A 20848-nucleotide genomic window follows, 5' to 3' on the forward strand; every position below is an offset into this window, starting at 1 on the left:
GCGACTCGGTGGGTAAAACTTCTTCTCTACATTTGCTGGAGATGACCTTTACTGTTGCAGCCTTTGCAGGTATTGTCTCTGTATCGGCACTGGTGGGCCCTGTGATTTCCTCCACAGCACCGGCATGGGGCTACATTGCAGGTAACCAAATATAAAAGGGAGCTCACCTCACTGTGTCCTCACTCAGGGAGCTACAATAAATGGACTAAGGTCATAACAGTTCAAGTACAATACCTTACCTCATGGAGTCATTACTAGAGTGCTTGCATATACAACACATACCTTATCCATTTGGGCACTGCAGTTATTACATGCAATTTTATACCATTGTATTTAAATCCTCTCCACATTGATGCAACATATCATAGAAATAAATATCTGAATAATATGATACCTACCACGTATTCTGTGTTCTCCTTCAATCTCTCTGCAGACCCCAGGGTCCCAATATTTATGAGGGAGGTGGGAAGGGAGAGGGAGCTAAGGCAGGGACATTGGAACAGCCAGGAAACCTGGAAATGCAGGTAACACTGAGATCCTGCTGAATTTAATGGCAGGATCTCATTTTTTTTTTTAAAGTTCTCTGTTTCCTGTCCAGCAGTCAGCCAGATTGAAAGGCTGGCTAGCTGTCAGGCGTGAAGGTCTGTGCTGGTATGCCACAGCCAGCATGCAGAGAGCAAAGAGGGCGAGATCATGGATGGGGGGTGGGAGATCTTGGGTGGAGGGGACTGGTGGGGGTGATCATGGGTGGAAGGTCAGGACGAAATTGTGGGTGGAAGGTCAGAAGACATTGTGGCTGGAAGGTTGAGGGGAAGATCGTGTAGGTGGGGGGAAGATCAGATTGCGGGGGTGGCGAGTGGAGATGGGAGACCGATTGCAGGGAGGAAGGCCGAGCATAGGGAGAAAGCAGATCTGATTGAGGGACCGAGGGGAGCACTCCTGCTCTTCCTGGCTCAAAAGCAGCGCTGGGAAGGGACTTACATGCTGGATCCAGCCCTTTTCACCTCCCTTCAGCTGAGCATTAAATCCGAAGGAATGTTAAATTCATGTTAAAAGGCTCTTATTTGCATCCAATTATCAGCTTAAATGGAGTCTCATTGCCCACCCACCTACGACCCTGTCAAGCATGTTACTCGCAAACACCCAAATACGCCTCAGTGAAACCCGAAGTTGGAGTGCTGGAGATTGTGGTCATGCTTAGTTTTTTTTACCGAATTTAACTACGCACCTGACCCCAACCCATCCATTCTTGCAATCATAGACAGTCCCTTGGGTCGAGGATGACTTGCTCCCACACTAAAAATGAGTACTCAATTGACTGATTAACTCATTTTAAACGGTGGAAGATGAGTGCGTGAATTCTTTTAACGTGGGATGACCGTTGCATGCCAGCCACCACACTGGCTTGACGGAGCAGTGGCAAGGGGATCCAAGACAACTGGAGACCAGGCTCCGCTGCATGTGGCAATACACACACACAGACTCAAACATACTCCTACTGTTCTCCTTCCTTCCTCCTTCCCACAACACCTCGCTCTATGTGGAATTTATATTACAAAATATTCTTGCATGCCTTCAGATGTTCATCCATGAGTTCAGAAAGTTGTACTATTACCAGAAGTGAGTGATAGCTAAGACATAAAACTAGTCCTCTGGCCAGACTAAATCTCTTTCAGGAATCATGATGAATGAACATTTCTAACAATATGTCAGACATGAGAATTATGTTTTGGGGTATTTTCTTCTCTTCTTGCTCTAAATTTTCAGTTTCCATATTACAGATTACTCTCATATGTGAGTCTTAACTCCCTACAGCCTTGGTAGCTTCTTCATTTAGGGGAGATATCAATATTACGTTCAGCATAACAGATATAAAGCCTTTCTTTAGATTTCATTCACAACTGGATCTATCCACAGGCGCTTCCTCAAAAAGTGGCAGTATCACAACATGAGATTTCCCTGTACCTTTAGGAGCTTGAGTTCCCAAATGAATTTATTGAGCAATATATGAACGAGCAAATAAATAAACATAATGCATATATATAGTAGGGATTATACTTCATTCAATGGAAGGAAATTACTATTGGTTTGCAATCTCTTTGCGAAACAATTAATTTATAATAAAATGTTTTATCAACAGTCATTCTTTTCTTCTTATATCCTTATCAAGCGACATAACAGGCATGACTTACTTTTTTTAACCAAAGTTCCAAACCGACAGATTAAAGAGTGATGGATTTGAATAACTGTCAAATAAATTCAACAGTAACTGTCAGTCATACACATGACTGAACATATTACACAGTAAATTTTTGTTTGATTGTGCTTTGGCTCCTCCTTCAAGCCTTGCAGACAACTGAACAAAAATACTTGAAACATTTGTATGAAGTTAGCGGAGACAGGGATTCTGAATACAATTGGCTTTAAACTCCTTCACCGATGATTTCTGCAGAGATTCTCCTAATTTTCCCACGGTAAATTTAGCAGAGGATCAGCAGAAATGCTGGAGAAACAACATTAACAGCAGCTTTTGCCATTTCTTCAGGGTTCCTGCCAATCATCTGCCAAAGGCACAGTGGGAGATAGGCAAAATTCCACCCCTTGATGTGGTGCAATTGAAATGAAGCAATCATTACTGAGCTAAACTTAAACAAATGCTTCATTTTCATCATTGTCCATTGATGTGAGAGCTACTGTGTTTGACTATTTGAATGCATGGTCCATCATAATTAGGATTAATTGTTTCCATAACCCAATCTGGTCAGTCATGGAGTCTGTGATATTTATGCCAACAAATAATGGATAGGATTATAAAGTCCTTTTGCTGTGATTGTCTGATTTACCCACATGATAACATTGGTCATACATCCTATAAAATTCAGCCATGTTCTAATAGATACTGGGTCAATGAAAGTGCTACAACAATCTGTTCTTTATGTCTTTTGCTCCATTATGTCTTGGAAAAGGAATAACCATGGCCTACCTTTATTCTGCCAACTCTACAACCCTCTGAGAACTCTATGTTTCTCTAACTCTGGCCTCTTGTGCAGCCCCTACTCCTTTCACCCGATGCCTTCAGGCATCTAGGTCCTAAGCTCTAGAATTCCCTTCCTAAAACTCTCCACCTCTCTCTCTCTTTTAAGACCCTCCTTAAAACCTACCTCGTTCACCAAGCTTTTAGTCACCTGTCCTAACATCTCCTTCTTTGGTTCGGTTTCAGTTTTTGTCTGATTGTGCTCGTATGAAGTGCCTTGGGACATTTTTCTATGTTAAAGTTTCCATGTAAATACAAAGTTGTTGATCTTTTTCATAATGTACAATAGCCCCACTGGTTGGCTGTCATCTGGTTCTTGTCCCTCAACTGGTTTTGACTATAATGTCAGACCAAAAGCATGTCCTCATCCCATTGGTTCTGGCTGTGAGTTCCTGAGTTCACATGCCCTCTAGGATCAGTCCGCCAGTCAATGTAGGGTCAGTCCACTGACCCACTGCCAGCACAGGCAGTGTAATTGACCAGGTTTTTCTTAATTGCTTATCCCTTGTGAGAAATTGTGTGGGGAGATCTTGGTCCCTTGATTATTGTCACAGAGGAGGCAGGAGCCTCCCCCCTGGGACTTTGACACTGTTTCTGGTGCTGTGGGCTACCACAACTGCTACTTTGTTTTGTCTCAGCTTCGTTCTGGTCTGTTGTTTATATTGTCCAACATACAAAACAAGTAAAAGAACAAGACTTGAGGACCCAAGCAGAACTCTGACAGGAATTGAGGAGAGACACAGATTGCTTACACTTGACAAAACGTAGGCCAGAACAAGACAGGATAATGTTCATTTCTTGCACTGTATTGTATTCAAAGGAATTGACCGTGGCTATCAAACCTTGGCTGGATCATTCGCCTGACGTACAGTCATTTAATGTGACAGAAATCTTGCATGACTAAGTCCTCTTCAAATAAGTTTATGTCAAAATGTCAAAATGTTTGCTTGAGATGAATGCACATCTGGACATAAGATCATTTTGGATAAATAAAAGCAAACTTGGCATTTTACTCTAATGGAACCTCAGTGAGTGGAATGAGTCTTTAGGTTAGAAAGATCTATTAGAAGCAGTCCAGTTCAGAAACTGGTAACAATATAAAGTAATAGACTAGAATTTTAGGGCTTGGACAGGAATTGGATACTGGGACTGGTTAGAAACGGAAAGTAATGTGAAACATAATACAAAATAAATCTACAACAGGGGTTAAATTGGATACGTCCCAGAAAATAGGCACCGGGATTGCAGTTTGCTACCAGCAGGGCTGAAGCAATCGATGATGAGTGTATCCTCACACCTAATCCCCCTTCTCTCTTCCCACTGCTCCCTCATCCCAAAATCTCTTCTGACTGAGATGTAGAGGGTGTAAGCATGCACTTCATACTTTCTCCTCTCCCCTCACCCCAACCCAACCCTCGTCCCTTTTTTTCAGATACCCAAAGACTGGAACCTGCCCAGTCAGTAGAAGGAGGAAGAAGAAAGTGAAGATTCGATCTTACACTCACAGCTACCAGCTCAGATGCTGACACTGCGTGTATTTTAGAGGCTAGGATAGAAGGGATCTGCACATAATGAAACACTGGGCAGAAGTGCACAGGAGCCAGGGTGAGTAGAAAGGTTAAGCAGGTGTCAGCTCACCAGAGGACAAAGTCGCACACCAGTTCTGCTACAGAAGAGTCAGATGAGGACTTTGATGGGCAGGCTACTTTGAGTTTGCAGTTGTGGCTGTAGCAGTTGGCAGATTTTACTCACAACCTCTTTAGTGAAGCAAAGAAGTCTTAAGCATTGGTCGTCGCTGAAGTTAATGTAAGAGAATTGCTCCGTAAAGATCCTCTGTGGATATGACTTCCTGCTGAGAGCCCTTCTTCCCCTCCTCCTCCTCCCTCTTCTAGTAGCTTGTCCTGTTCTGAGTGGCCTCTCTTATTCTCCCAGTCACGCTCAATTCAAAGAGGAAGGCCTACCAGTCCATCCACATTGGGAAACAACTTATTTCAGATTTAACTTTTAAATGAATGAAAAAGTACTTCAGCACCAGCCAGACCATTCCCTATGAACTATTCAAATTTTGGCAAGTATAAGAAAGTTCCAAAAAAGGATAGAATTGCACCAGCAGCCAGAAGAAATAATTCAGCATCGAACCTATAAGTAATTCATGATCCTTTCAAGTAGAGCTGATGGTGAGACCTTCATATTGTTTAAGACGGCATATGTGACCGCTCTGAAAAACCTTCTGCGCAGTGTTCAGCTGTGCAGGGTTAAGACAGAGCGTAGGCTGGTTTGTGGCATTCAAAAATGGCAGCACTGGTATTAAATCAGCTTCGCACAGTGATTGACGTCATGATCTGCCTGCTCTACATGCTGCCAGCGGTCATTAGGTGCACGCGAATAAACCCCTTTCCCAAGATGATGTCCAGCACACTTCCCGTCGGAAATGTGCACATATCGCTTTAGGAGGCTGTGTCGCACCTAAAAAACAAAGGCTCGACAGAGCCCAATTTCTCCCCCAATTTGTTTAACATGCTGATATAATACTGCTGTGTTTTAATTTGGAAAAACAGTTTTAAAGCTAATAATAACAGCAAGTGAACTACATGCAGGATATCAAACCTTTTCCAAAATGAGTGTCCAGTGTGTTACTTCAAGTCCCTGAGGGTAGCTGAAAACTGTGTTAGTGGGTGTAATTCTAGGAATGAGACAGTTTAAAGGAGTAGAGGGAGTCAGCACAAACTCAAACGAGAGTCTGTGATATATCTTTATATCAAAAATCAGGTGAAGAAAAGCAATAAACATTCTCTACTGTGATAAAGGGGAAGAAAAAATTGTAGAGGTCTCATTTATTTTAATTTTGACTTCCAGAAAGAGGATTTGTATGACATTGGGTGTTTGAAATATTTTTCATTTTCTGTTTTACGTCTACATTAAGAATAGTATCAACCTAGCACTATGAATGTGCCTTTTTGAGAACTAGCAGGCCAGGTGGCTATAGCTCAGGAGATTTGTTTTATAATCAATCTGAGGTTGTGAGTTCAAATCTTGTTTGGAATCTTCCCAGCACAGATACAATGATGCACACGGCTTCCTTCTGTGCTGAAATTGGAATGGTTCTGTAAGTGACTTTGTTGTCTTTGTCTATATTTATGATGGAGCCTTTCATTTAAAAATAATGTCAATCTTAATGAAAATCTTATTGCTCTTATTGGATTAGCAACACCTCCAAAAAGGAGCAGTGACTTGGTTTCATAAGCTCATTTATAAGTACAGTCTAATCTTATTAACACAAACTCAGGAAATTAGTTCTTAGAGGTTTAAGCCCTTTTATCAACCGTCACAGAATGGGCTCAATTTTCCCCAATTATCTACGCCTTTTTTTGGAGTAAATTGAAATCTCCAAGTTTCCCCAAAGTTTTTGTGCCAGCATAATTCACTTAGGTACAATTTTTTTAGGCTACGAATTTTTACTCATTGGGGACATAACCTGCAACCCGCACCAATTCTGACCATTTAAGCAAGTTTTGTAAACTATGATTTTTTTTTAAAGACGGTGTATGTGACCGCTCTGAAAAACCTTCTGGGCAGTTAACAAAATCAGCACAGGTAAGAGAATCAGCACAGAAAATCCAGTTCCCCAGCCGGGACAGCAGTGACAGGGGGAGAGAGGGCATTCAGTCTGGGCTAGGAGCAGCACCGGCTCCAGGGGGAGCGGAGGCCTTTCGGCCCAGGCTAGGAGCAGCAACGGGCACCGGCAGTGGGAGCGGTGGCAGGGGAGGGGGGGCCTTTCCAATTCTTACAGTTTACAGGATAGACTTTTGGCACAAAGACTCTTTAATATTTTCATGTTGGTAAGCTGTTGCCTTAAATAGCTGCAATGTGCAAGGTGCTTGTGCAGGTTGCAGTGAGCTGGACAGAAAGACTTGTATGGTTCACTTTCCAGCCTCAGCCCTCAGTATGTCCCTCGTTACCCTGGCAACCTGATCTTTTTGGCGCAGATCTTAGGCGTCACCCACAGAGTTTAAGGACAATCTACGCCTGACCACATTCACAAGTTAAAACGGGGAAACTTGCAACTTTTTTTTGACGTAGTTGGGCACAAAAGAAAATGGCTGTAACTCTTCAACTATGGAAAAATCTGCAATATGGAAAATTGAGCCTAATATGTTGCAGTTTGCAATAATAGTGTGGCTCACAACAATCAAGAGTAGAGTCACGAATAAGTATATAACTATTACAATGATGCTCCAGGGTGTTACCATGGCCACAGTTGAACCAAATAGCATCCCATTGCTGTTAGGAACAGCATCTGGAAATAAAATGCAGCCCGAAATACTTAGGCCATTGTAGAAGAGGAGAGGACAATTAAAACTAAAGTGGAAGCAGAGTGGATTAACATTCTTTTCCTTCACCTCAGGGATATCTGGGCTCAAATCATGCTCAGACTAATGGGATAAAGCTGTCCTCTTTCCAAAGGCTGTGAAATTAAGTTTGAAAAATATAAATCATTTCATTACTTTGCTAATTTTTAAGTATAAAACTAAACTTCGAATGTATCCATGGTGCACACATTGTTGGTATTATTTCAAACTGATTGTTTAAAACAACTACAAGGAACTTATTATTTCAGAGGATAGTGGAATTGTGTATTCCAGTCATCCTTCTTTTGATGCCTATTATTGTGTTCCTAACACAGATGAGACTGCACACAGGGAGGTTAAAGTAACAGTGACCTCAGTCTTTATTAAGACACTCCAGAGTGAGGAACAGACCTTGGGGGCCGGCTTATATACAGTGCTCCCAAGAGATGCTGGGATCCCTTGGGACTTCAGGGGATGCGCTCCCTGGTGGCAGAACATGGGAGTGCATGCTTTACAGATACACAACATCACTCCCTCCCCACCCCCGCCAAAGTCAAAGTGAAAGCTATTTACAAGGTGAGGCGATCGGGAGCCTTTCTTTCCCTGGTGGACCGCCTCGGTACAAATGTCTGTTCTGGCATGTTGGCTGTGCCCTCGCTGGGCTGGCGTGTTGTTGACCCTACATGGCTGCTGGGTGAGCCTGGCCTTGCTGGGCTGTTGGGCATGATGGATTCGATTTCCTGGTCTGGGGTGGTGTCGTTGATCTTTTGGGTGTGTGTTGTGGGCTCGAAAAAGGTGGTGTCTGCTGTGGGTTGTTCAGGGCAGTCTGTGAACCGCAGCCTCGTTTGGGTCCAGATGCTTTCTGCAAATTTGTCCATTGTCTAGTTTGACTACAAACATCCGACTCCCTTCTTTAGCTATCACCGTGCCCGTGATCCACTTGGGACCATGTCCATAGTTTAGCACATACACAGGGTCATTCAGATCAATTTCCCATGACATAGTGGCGCGACCATCGTTTACATTTTCTTGCTGCCGCCTGCTCTCTACCTGATCATGCAGGTTGGGGTGAACCAGTAAGAGTCTGGTTTTAAGTGTCCTTTTCAAGATTAGCTCAGCCGGGGGCACCCCGAGAGCGAGTGGGGTCTTGTGCGGTAGCTGAGCAGTACTCGAGACAGGCGGGTTTGGAGTGAGCCTTCTGTGACTTGCTTAAGGCTCTGTTTGATTGTTTGTACTGCCCGCTCTGCCTGCACATTGGAGGCTGGTTTAAACGGGGCCGAGGTGACATGTTTGATTCCATTGCGGGTCATGAATTCTTTAAATTCGACACTGGTAAGCATGGCCTGTTGTCACTGACCAGTATGTCAGACAGGCCGTGGGTGGCAAACATGGCCCTCAGGTTTTCAATGGTGGCAGTGGCGGTGCTTCCCAACATTATTTCACATTCAATCCATTTTGAAAAAGCATCCACCACCACCAGGAACATTTTACCGAGAAACGGGCCCGCATAGTCGACATGGATCCTCGACCATGGTCTGGAGGGCCAGGACCACAAACTTAGTGGTGCCTCTCTGGGCGCGTTGCTCAACTGAGCACACACGCGGCTTTGCCGTACACAGGACTCTAATTCAGAATCGATACCGGGCCACCACATGTGGGATCTGGCTATCGCTTTCATCATTACTATGCCCGGGTATGTGCTGTGGAGATCCGAGATGAACATCTCCTTTCCCTTTTTGGGTAACACTACGCGGTTACCCCAGAATAGGCAGTCTGCCTGAATGGACAGCTTGTCCTTTCACCGGTAGAACGGCTTGATTAGCTCTTGCATTTCAACGGGGATGCTGGCCCAGCTCCCATGCAGTATGCAGTTTTTTACTAGGGACAGCAGAGGATCTTGGCTGGTCCAAGTCCTAATTTGGCGGGCTGTGACAGGTGATTTATCATTTTCAAACGCTTCCATGACCATCAACAAGTCTGCGGGCTGCGCCACCATCAACAAGTTTGCAGGCTGCGCCATGGTGGGCAATGGTAGCCGATTGAAGCATCCGCACAGGTCTCGGAGCCTGGCCTGTGGCGAATGGTATAGTTATATGCTGATAGCATGAGTGCCCACCTTTGTATGCGGGCTGAGGCATTAGTATTTATCCCCTTGTTTTCAGCGAACAGGGATATGGGGGGCTTGTGATCGGTTTCCAGCTCAAATTTGAGGCCAAACAGGTATTGATGCATTTTCTTTACCCTGAACACACACGCTAATGCCTCTTTCTGAATCATGCTGTAGGCCCTCTCGGCCTTAGACAAGCTCCTGGAGGCATAGGTGACAGGTTGCAACTTCCCTGCAATGTTAGCTTGTTGTAATACACACCCGACTCCATACGACGACGCATCACATGCTAGCACAAGTCTTTTACAGGGATTATACAATGCAAGCAGCATGTTGGAGCATAAAATGTTTCTGGCTTTCTCAAAAGCAATTTATTGGGTTTTTTTTCATACTCAGTTCTCACCTTTACGCAATAACACATGTTGGGGCTCCAAGAGTTACCAAAATAGTTGAACAGCCCCAGGAATGACCGTAGCTCCGTGACGTTCTGTGGCCTGGGCGCGTTCCTGATAGCCTCTGTCTTGGCGTCTGTGGCCCGAATGCCGTCCGCCGCGATTTTTCTCCCCAAAAAACTCCACTTCTGTTGCCATGAAGACGCATTTCGACCTCTTCAGCTGCAGCCCTATGCGATCCAGTCGCTGGAGGACCTCCTCCAGATTTTGTAGGTGCTCAACGGTGTCCCGACCCATGACCAATATGTCATCCCGAAAAACCACCATGCATGGTACCGACTTGAGTAGGCTCTACATGTTTCTCTGGAAGATCGCTGCAGCCAAACGAATTCCAAACGGGCATCTGTTGCAGATGAACAGTCCCTTGTGCGTGTTGGTGCAGGGGAGGCCCTTTGAAGACTCCTACAGCTCCTGCATCATGTAGGCCGAAGTCAGGTCGAGCTTGGTGAACGTCTTGCTTCATGCCAGCGTCGCAAATAGGTCGTCTGCCTTAGGTAGCGGGTATTGGTCCTGTAGCGAGAAAGAACTAATAGTTACTTTATAATCGCCGCATATCCTGACCGTGCCATCACTTTTGAGTACTGGAACAATCGGGCTGGCCCACTCGCTGAAGTCCACTGGGGAGATGATGCCCTCGCATTGCAGCCTGTCCAGCTCAATTTCCACTCTCTCCCATATCATGTGAGGTACCGCTCGCGCCTTGTAGTGAATGGGTCGTGCCTCTGGGACCAAGTGGATCTGCACCTTCGCCCCAGAAAAGTTTCCAATGCCTGGCTCAAAAAGGGAAGGAAATTTGTTAAGAACCTGGATACATGAGGCCTTATCGACATGTGATAGCGCTCGGATGTCATCCCAATTCCAACGGATTTTGCCCAGCCTGCTCCTTCCAAGCAGCGTGGGGCCATCGCCCGGGACAATGCAGAATGGCAGTTCGTGCAACGTACCCTCGTAGGTGACCTTGACCATGGCGCTGCCCAGGACAGTGATAAGCTCTTTGGTGTACGTTCTCAGTTTCGTGTGGATGGGGCTCAGGGCTGGTCTGAGTGCCTTGTTGCACCACAGTCTCTCAAACATCTTTTTACTCATGATGGATTGGCTAGCACCAGTGTCCAGTTCCATGGCTACGGGTAAGCCATTCAATTTTACATTTAGCATTATAGGTGGACATTTCGTCGAAAATGTGTGCACCCCGTGTACTTCAGCATCTGCCTCTGCTCTCTGAGGCTTGAAATTGCTTTGATCCACCATGGACTGATCTTCCTCTGCCACGTGGTGGTTAGCAGGTTTTGCAGAGCTGCAAGCTCATTGGAGGTGCCCCATTGTTCCACAGCTCTTGCAAACATACCCTTTGAAGCGGCATGAATAGGCTGAATGGACAATGCCAACAAGGTGTGAATTGCCTTGCTTTCATCCTTTGTTGTGGACTCTGAGTCATCTGGGTCACCTGAGGCCTGCTGGCAGTTGCAGACTCGTGGTTTCTGCCCTGTACATTTCTGCTCGCAAACACAGTTCCAGTTAATTTATCGCAAAGGCCTTACTGAGGGTCGGTGTCTCTACAGTCAAAAGTTTTCGTAGGATGGTCTCGTGGCCAATGCCCAGTACAAGAAAGTCTCTGAGCATTTGCTCCAGGTAGCCATCAAACTCACATTGTCCCACAAGTCACCTTAGTTCAGCGACGTAGCTCGCCACTTCCTGACCTTCAGATTGCTGGCACGGGTAGAACCGATACCTCGCCATCAGCATGCTCTCCCTCGGGTTAAGATGCTCCCGAACCAGTGTACACAGGTCCTCATATAACTTATCTGTGGGTTTCGCTGGAGCCAGAAGATTTTTCATTAGGCTGTAGGTCGGTGCCCCGCAGACCCGTGAGGAGGACCGCTCTCTTTTTTGCAGCGCTTCCTTCTCCGTCCAGCTCGTTGGCTACAAAGTACTGGTCTAGCCATTCGACATAGGCTTCCCAGTCCTCACCCTCCGAGAACTTCACCAGGATGTCCACAGTTTGCTGCATCTTTGCATTGGATTCGTATACTCATCGCCAGATATTGTGTTCCTGACACAAATGAGACTGCACACAGGGAGGTTAAAGTAACAGTGACCTCAATCTTTATTAAGACACTCCAGAGTGAGGAACAGGCCTTAGGGGCCGGCTTATATACAGTGCTCCAAAGGGATGCTGGGATCCCTTGGGACTACAGGGGATGCGCTCCCTGGTGGCGGAACATTGGAATGTATGCTTTACAGATACACAACACCTATAATCTTGACACAGTTGGAAAGCAGGTGGATTAAAGAGGGTCTGATCATGTTGTTGGACAGATCAAGGCCAATCGTCTTCTGCCGACGCTGTGTTGAGAGCAGTGCATTGCACCGGGAGCATGATTATTGCATCCAATCATCTTGCCAGGTCCAATATTATGGCATGCACTGAGCACAGGTGGCACACACTACTGAGTGCAGGCCAAAAGGAAGAGGAAACATGGGCAATCCTTGGAACTAACAACAATATAATAGCGCCTTGTGAGTTTTGTCTACTTGTAAATGCAATTTATTTTAGGATATTAATTTAGGGTGTTTGTGGAAAGAGGTAGTTAAACATTTATGGCAGTATTGAAATCAGTCTTGTCTCAATGGTTTCATTTCCCTCTTGTGTAGGAATCCGGTTCCACTGTTCATTTTAAAATTAGGAAGGAAAAGTAATTGAACAATGGATTTATTGATCAGTCACAATTTTATATTTTAAAATGTTAAATTCTATTTTTGCCAGCCAGAGCCTAAAAGTTGTACGTCTCTGATGCTCTCACTAATTTGAATGTGCTTTCTTCGCTCATCACTCATCATGCTTATACTGCTGTCCTCAGCTAGGGTGGCAGCAGTAACCCAGCCAGTTGCCTTCTGTATGGGGTCATCTGCTGTCTTTGGTTTAAGCACAAGAAGGCCTCCCATCCCGGCCCCAGCCCCACTAACATATCCTCCCACCACCTTAGGATCCAATGAGGACCGAGAATTTTTTACTCCCAATTTCCTCTGGACTTTGATGTTCGTAGACACAGCCAGCCCTGGAGGTTTCTGGTCCCAATTGCCAAGAGGATAAGAAAACAAGACTGCTATTCACAACCTGCTTGACTCCTCCACTCCACAAAAATTTTGTTCCTGTCCCCCGCCCTGTGCTGATTCACAATCAGCCACTGTGACAGTGCAGTTCCCATTAGAGTTCTACAACCTGCCCGTTGAAACACAGATACCTCGCCAATCAAGCCCACATTGACAGACTCATTCCTACTGGGTCCTCACTCAGGCCCACTCTCACTGATCTCCAGCTTTTCTAAGATAACACACCCATAAAAAAGTTTTAGAATTTTGAAAAAATCATTGAACCTACCCACAAACTCATCCACTGTACATTAGAAATGCCCCTGTCTCTGAAGCCTAGGGCCTTAATTCTGCTACATTACCTCGGTTCCATTGTATTTTGGGGCATTTCTTGAGTGAAGAGGCTCAACCAAGTTGCTGACTATGTGCCAGCATCACTCTTTGTGTATCACTCTGAAAGACAATTCAGACTAAGGCTGTCACATTATCCTCGTTTAATACAAAATAAATCCCAAGGAGGTAGACTATTTGGCCAACATTTATCCATCAACCAATACCATCAAAACAGTTTTTTGTCATCATTCATCTCATTTGTTTTTTGTGGGAATTTGCTATGCACAAAACTGGCTGCCATGTTTGCATACAAAACAACACTGTCTACAGTTCAAAAGCAATTCATTGGCTGAGAAAAAGCTTTGGGATGTCCTGAAGATGTGAAATGTGCTAAATAAATGCAAATTCCTTTCTTCTTTTCTTTCCAACATCACACTGTATGATTTCAATCCGAGTGCAATTTATAATTTGCTCTATAAATCAGAAGGGACTGGATTTTGAAATACAAAAATTTAACTTCTGTTTGCACATGTATTGATAATGAATCTGAAACAAATAGTCCATAATGAAATTCTTATGAAGCTTTCTCTTCATTAGAAAAACATGTTTTTCTTTGGTGATAACTATAGCCCAACATTTCAATATGCTGAATACAAACTTTGCCTATGGCTGTTTAGTTAAATATACAAAAGGGAGCAGATTGTACAAAATGCAGCAAATGAATGGGTTTGGACCTGTCATTTATGAACTCCCTTCAAAGACTGCTCCCCATGTGGCTTCTTTCCAAACTGTAGTACACAGCCTGAGGTTGAACTTCTAGCAAATAATGCTGCAGGCAACCATGCAATCCAACCAAGTGTCTGCTGTTGAGAGTCAACAAGCAGAGTAATCATGCTTCAAGATGATCATCAAGCTGATGGTTTGCAATGTTACAAGGGTGCAACAATATTAGAGATTCCAATATTATCATTAAGCAAGAGAACCAAGTTGGACACAGATTACATCAGTCCAATCGGCATTCAAACTACATCATCGGGGGTCAGACAGTGCCGAACACTTTATGTTTAAAAAAAAATAAATTCAATGGCTGTGAAATTCCTCCTCTTAGTGCCGGTATTTAAGGCTGGTTTTGGCATAAAAATGGCAGTCGCCTTATTTCCGGACACTTTCAGCAGCCATTTTGGGCAGGTAGAGTGGCCATTGCCTGCGTTCAGCAGAAGAATGCAAATGAGGCAGATTGTGACATGCAACGCTAATTTGATGCACGACAGGAGTAAGGTGGACGATTTAACTGCGCAGATAGCAGTTAACGGATATGAAGTAATTGGCATCACTGAGACATGGCTCCAGGGTTACCAAGGCTGGGAACTCAACATCCAGGGAAATTCAACATTTAGGAAGGATAGACAGAAAGGAAAAGGAGATGGGGTGACGTAGCTGGTTAAAGAGGAAATTAATGCAATAGTAAGGAAGGACATTAGCTTGGATGATGTGGAATCTGTATGGGTGGAGCTACGGAATACCAAAGGGCAGAAAACGCTAGTGGGAGTTGTGTACAGACCACCAAACAGTAGTAATGAGGATGGGGACAGCATCAAACAAGAAATTAGGGATGCATGCAATAAAGGTACAGCAGTTATCATGGGCAACTTTAATCGACATATTAATTGGGCTAACAAAACTGGAGGAAGATTTCCTGGAGTGTATTAGGGATGGTTTTCGAGACCAATATGTCGAGGAACCAACTAGAGGGCTGGCCATTCTAGGCTGGGTGATGTGTAATGAGAAAAGACTAATTAACAATCTTGTTGTGCAAGGTCCCTTGGGGAAGAGTGACCATAATATGGTAGAATTCTTTATTAAGATGGAGAGTGACACAGTTAATTCAGAGACGAGGGTCCTGAACTTGGGGAAAGGTAACTTCGATGGTATGAGACGTGAATTGGTTCGAATAGACTGGTGAGTGATACTTAAAGGGTTGACGGTGGATAGGCAATGGCAAACATTTAAAGATCACATGGATGAACTTCAACAATTGCACATCCTTGTATAGAGTAAAAATAAAACGGGGAATGTGGCTCAACCGTGGCTAACAAGGGAAATTAGCGATAGTGTTAAATCAAAGGAAGAGGCATATAAATTGGCCAGTCAAAGCAGCAAACCTGAGGACTGGGAGAATTTTGTAATACAGCAGAGGAGGACAAATGGTTTAATTAGGAGGGGGAAAATAGAGTATGAGAGGAAGCTTGCTGGGAACATAAAAACTGACTGCAAAAGCTTCTATAGATATGTGAAGAGAAAAAGATTAGTGAAAACATACGTAGGTCCCTTGCAGTCAGATTCAGGTGAATTTATAATGGGGAACAAAGAAATGGCGGACCAGTTAAACAAATACTTTTGTTCTGTTTTCACGAAGGAAGACACAAATAACCTTCCAGAAATACTAGGGGAACGAGAGTCTAGTGAGAAGGAGGAACTGAAGGATATCCTTATAAAGTGGGAAATTGTGTTAGGGAAATTGATGGGATTGAAGGCCAATAAATCACCGGGGCCTGATAGTCTGCATCCCAGACTACTTAAGGAAGTGGCCATAGAAATAGTGGATGTATTGGTGATCATTTTCCAACAGTCTATTGAATCTGGATCAGTTCCTATCGACTGGAGGATAGCTAATGTAACACCACTGTTTAAAAAAGGAGGGAGAGAGAAAACGGGTAATTATAGACCCGTTAGCCTGACATCAATAGTGGGGAAAATGTTGGAATCAATAATTAAAGATGAAATAGCAGCGCATTTGGAAAGCACTGACAGGATCGATCCAAGTCAGCATGGATTTATGAAAGGAAATCGTGCTTGATAAATCTTCTGGAATTTTTTGAGGATGTAACGAGTAGAGTGGACAAGGGAGAACCAGTGGATGTGGTGTTTTTGGACTTTCAAAAGGCTTTTGACAAGGTCCCACACAAGAGATTGGTGTGCAAAATCAAAGCACATGGTATTGAGGGTAATGTACTGACGTGGATAGAGAACTGGTTGGCAGACAGGAAGCAGAGAATCGGGATAAACGGGTCCTTTTCCGAATGGCAGGCAGTGACTAGTGGAGTGCCACAGGGCTCAGTGCTGAGACCACATCTCTTTACAATATACATTAACGATTTAGATGAAGAAATTGAGTGTAATATCTCCAAGTTTACAGATGACACTAAACTGGGTGGCGGTGTGAGCTGTGAGGAGGACGCTAAAAGGCTGCAGGGTGACTTGGACAGGTTAGGTGAGTGGACAAATGCATGGCAGATGTAGTATAATGTGGATACACGTAAGGTTATCCACTTTGGGGCCAAAAACACGAAGGCAGAATAATATCTGAACAGCGGCAGATTAGGAAAGGGGGAGATGCGACGAGACTTAGGTATGGTGGTTCATCAGTCATTGAAAGTTTGCATGCAGGTACAGCAGGCGGTGAAGAAAACAAATGGTATGTTGGCCTTCATAGCTAGGGGATTTGAGTTTAGGAGCAGGGATGTCTTACTGCATTTGTACAGGGCCTTGGTGAGACCTCACCTAGAATATTGTGTTCAGTTTTGGTCTCCTAATCTGAGGAAGGACATTCTTGCTTTTGAGGGAGTGCAGCGAAGGTTCACCAGACTGATTTCGGGATGGCGGGACTCTCATATGAGGAGAGACTGGGTCAACTGGGCCTTTATACACTGGAGTTTAGAAAGATGAGAGGGGATCTCATAGAAACTTACAAGATTCTGATGGGACTGGACAGGTTAGATGCGGGAAGAATGTTCCCGATGATGGGGAAGTCCAGAACCAGGGGACACAGTCTTAGGATAAGGGGTAGGCCATTTTGGACTGAGATGAGGAGCAACTTCTTCACTCAGAGAGTTGTTAACCTGTGGAATTCCCTACCGCAGAGAGTTGTTGATGCCAGTTCATTGGATATATTCAAGAGGGAGTTAGATATGGCCCATACGGGTAAAGGGATCAAAGGGTATGGCGAGAAAGCAGGAAAGCGGTACTGAGGGAATGATCAGCCATGATCTTATTGAATGGTGGTGCTGGCTCGAAGGGCCGATTCGCCGACTCCTGCACCTATTTTCTATGTTTCTATGACCTGCTATTATGGACATCACTGCTCAACTCACCAAAATTACGCACAGCTACGCCCTCACCAAATTACGCACAGCTGGACATGCGTTCAGCAGCAGGAATGATCCCCTCCCACCAGTGCTACTTGAAGGATCATCAACAACTTTCAGGTAACTTGCTTTTAGATTTCTACTCGTTCTGTGTACGTTTGTGGAACTGTTTGGAACTTTCTCGAGTGATTTAAAGCTGGCGAGGTGAATGGGTGTGGTGCTGCAAATGGAGAAGGCCTTGCTTCTAAATTCAAGTGTTCGACTGCGGCCACTTGCTCCCAGTCCTTGGGGCTCTACTTGCAGTCCCTCTCGTGCTGGAGCATGACAGGGAGATGGAGCAGAGGCAACAAAGAAGAGCACAAGCTACTTGAAGATGGAGGAGGAGGAGGGGCAGGAGGGCTCTCAGGAGGAAGCCTTACCCACGTAAGGTCTTTCGAAAGCACTTCTCCTATCTGCAATTAAGTCAGGAGCAGTGTATTTGAAGGCTGCGCTTCACTGAGGTGGTGGTCACAGAACTCGGTCACCTCTTGCAACCAGACCTGCACCCTCAGAGCAGGGCAATAGTGGTGTTGCCAGTGGCTCTTTAGAAAACCACCCTAAGGGAGGAAGTGCATCTGGGAGGGCGCTGAGCTCTTTGAGTTTCGTCGCCGAGAGCATGCAGAAAACAACCGCAGGCAGTAGAAGGAGTAGACGGCAAACCAGGCTCCCTACCCACCCTTTCCTTCAACCACTGTCTGTTCCACCTGTGACAGAGCCGGTGGTTCTCGTATTGGACTATACAGCCACCTGAGAACTTATGCTAAGAGTGGAAGCAAGTCTTCCTCGATTCCAAGGGACTGCCTATGATGAGGTGACTGTGGCCCTGAATTTCAGGGGACATAGCTAACATTTCCCAACTCGCCGCCCATCGCTGCATAGAGGCTCTGTGCTTCAGAAGAATGGACTTAATTGTTAGTTCTCTGAGCTGAGAGAGACAGGAGGAGTGTGCATGTGGCTTTGTCAAGATATCAGGCTTCCCCATGGTGCAGGGAGCCATTAACTGCACACATGAGGCTTTGTGGGCACCGCATATCAATTCGCGGTTGGTGTACGACTATGTCCAGCACATCATGATGGTTAATGCTTGGTGTCATGGCAGCAGTCTGAGACTTTCATCATGCGCCAATCCGCTGTGCCAGCTCAGAGACAAGGCCTATCCTCTCTACATCTGACTGATGACTCTCCTCCGCAACCCCACCACTCGTGGCCAGCATGATATGATGACAGACATGCTGCCACGAGGAAACTCATCAAGTAGACCATCAGGGTGCTGAAGCAACGGTTCTGCTGCCGGGACTGCTTGGGAGGAGCCCTCCAGTTGACACTGGGTGTCCCATTTTGTGGTGGTCTGCTGCATCCACTGCAGCTTGGCCACTGTGATGGCACAGCCCTTGCCACCGTGGGTTCTGCAACCACCTCAGGAGGAGGAGGAAGAGGAGGAGGAAGTGGAAGAAGAAGTGGAGCATGATCGAACAGAAGAGGGGGAGGAAGGGAGGGGGCAAGCAGCAAATCTCCATTCCGGATGGGCTGTCGATGAGCGTTTCATCAGATTCCAGTTCCAATCAATGAAACCACATTCCCGTTGCTGAACACTTCACCATCTTACCATTCCTCTATCAAGGAACATCACAGCCTCCTCTTGGCCACAAAGCTGAAATGAAAGCCACCACAAAACAAACATTGCAAACATGATTTATAAATGATTATTTTGAATCTTGCATAACAAAGCCAACTAATCACCCTTAGTGTCTGTCTTTTGTAGTCCTTTGCCTATTCTTGTGCTTCTATGCAGTGCTACCCCAGTGGCTGCAGCATGGCTGGTAGAAGGCTGCTGACTTTCTGTGGGGGATACTACAGATGTCCTGTCAGGATGACCTCGAGCAGCTTTGGGACTAGAAAGCCCAGCTGTAGACTATACTATTTCGGTCGGCAGCAGCAGTCTGAACTGGCAGGCAGACAGGCAGCAGCAAGGGCACTGGTGGAGTGGCAGTGATGGGAGAACTAATGCTGTCATCCTGAGGGAGCACAGCAGGCTCTATCTCCATGAAGCCACTGCCACTCCCCCGGGACAACACCTCAGCATTCCTAGCTGTCTATTGGAGGACAGATTGCTGGACTGCTGTGACACCCTGTAAGCCCCTTTACACACTTGTAAACCCAGCCATGATGGCAGAAGTCTGAGCTTGCGTGGCAGCAAACTGAGACTGTATGAGAGCAGTGAGCTTCCACTGCAACACTCAGACATTGGGGGGCCGAAAATTCATCACCTCACCGCCCGCTGCCGCTGACATTCCTCCTGAAAATCCGCCCAGTGCCACTTTGGAGGAGGCCTGGAGCGGGCGGGAGGAGAGAGCCGCCGGGAACCGCCCGCTGATGTAAGCAGATGGCCGAGTGGCGCAACTGATCTACCGCCCACCGAGCTCCCAGATTCCTGCGGGCGGGACTCGGCAACAGAACGGGGTGGACTGCTGCGAGGAGGCTGGTCTGCCCCGACGGTAAGTTGGAAGAACCTGAATAAAAAGGTAAGTGAACATTGTTAAAAAATATTTCAACAGCGACTTACCTGGATGGGGTCCCCTGAAGGTCTTCGGATAGTTTTTTTATTTTTCACTGTTGATTTTTTTTTCAGGTCTTCGACCCTCCGTGGGCCCGACTCCATCCTCGGCAGCTCTTGATCGGCAAGCACCTCTGTCGCCGAGAATGCGACCTCCTGCCCGCTGCCGCACAGATTGGCGGCATACGTCGTCCATTTGCTACCCACTGATCTCGAGGGACCTCGGCCATGAATATCCCACCCAAAGTACCGTCCCGTACTTCGGCGCCATCGGCAGCACTTTGGACGGCACTTGGACAGGCGGAGACCTTGATGAAAATCGGGCCCCACGGTCATTTCCACTTGTGCTGCAATGGAAGTTGCAACATCGCCCATCACACTTAGTATTATGGTTGGGTCAAAGGCTTGCCATTGCAACAAACACTTCTGTGTCCATGCGCATCACCATTCTTCCGAAGGCTGCCTTGTCGAAGTGTTCATCTGAGTCCTGTGCATCAGAACTCGTGTGCAAATTCACCCTCCAGGGAGCTGACACCTGAGCTACCCTTTCCCCATCATGATCCCTGCACTCGCTTCCGGTCCTAATCCAATTTCACCCTCAATATGTTTTGCTATCGATGATGCATCAGCCTGAGATTTTCACATATTCAGGCGCTAAGCGCATGCAGTCATTTTGCATTTCAAACTCTGCCCATATTTTGAATATTTACATTTTCGACCAGTGGAATTCTAGTATTCAACAATA

Source organism: Pristiophorus japonicus, chromosome 1 (assembly GCF_044704955.1).
Source record: "Pristiophorus japonicus isolate sPriJap1 chromosome 1, sPriJap1.hap1, whole genome shotgun sequence".
NCBI lineage: Eukaryota > Metazoa > Chordata > Chondrichthyes > Pristiophoridae > Pristiophorus > Pristiophorus japonicus.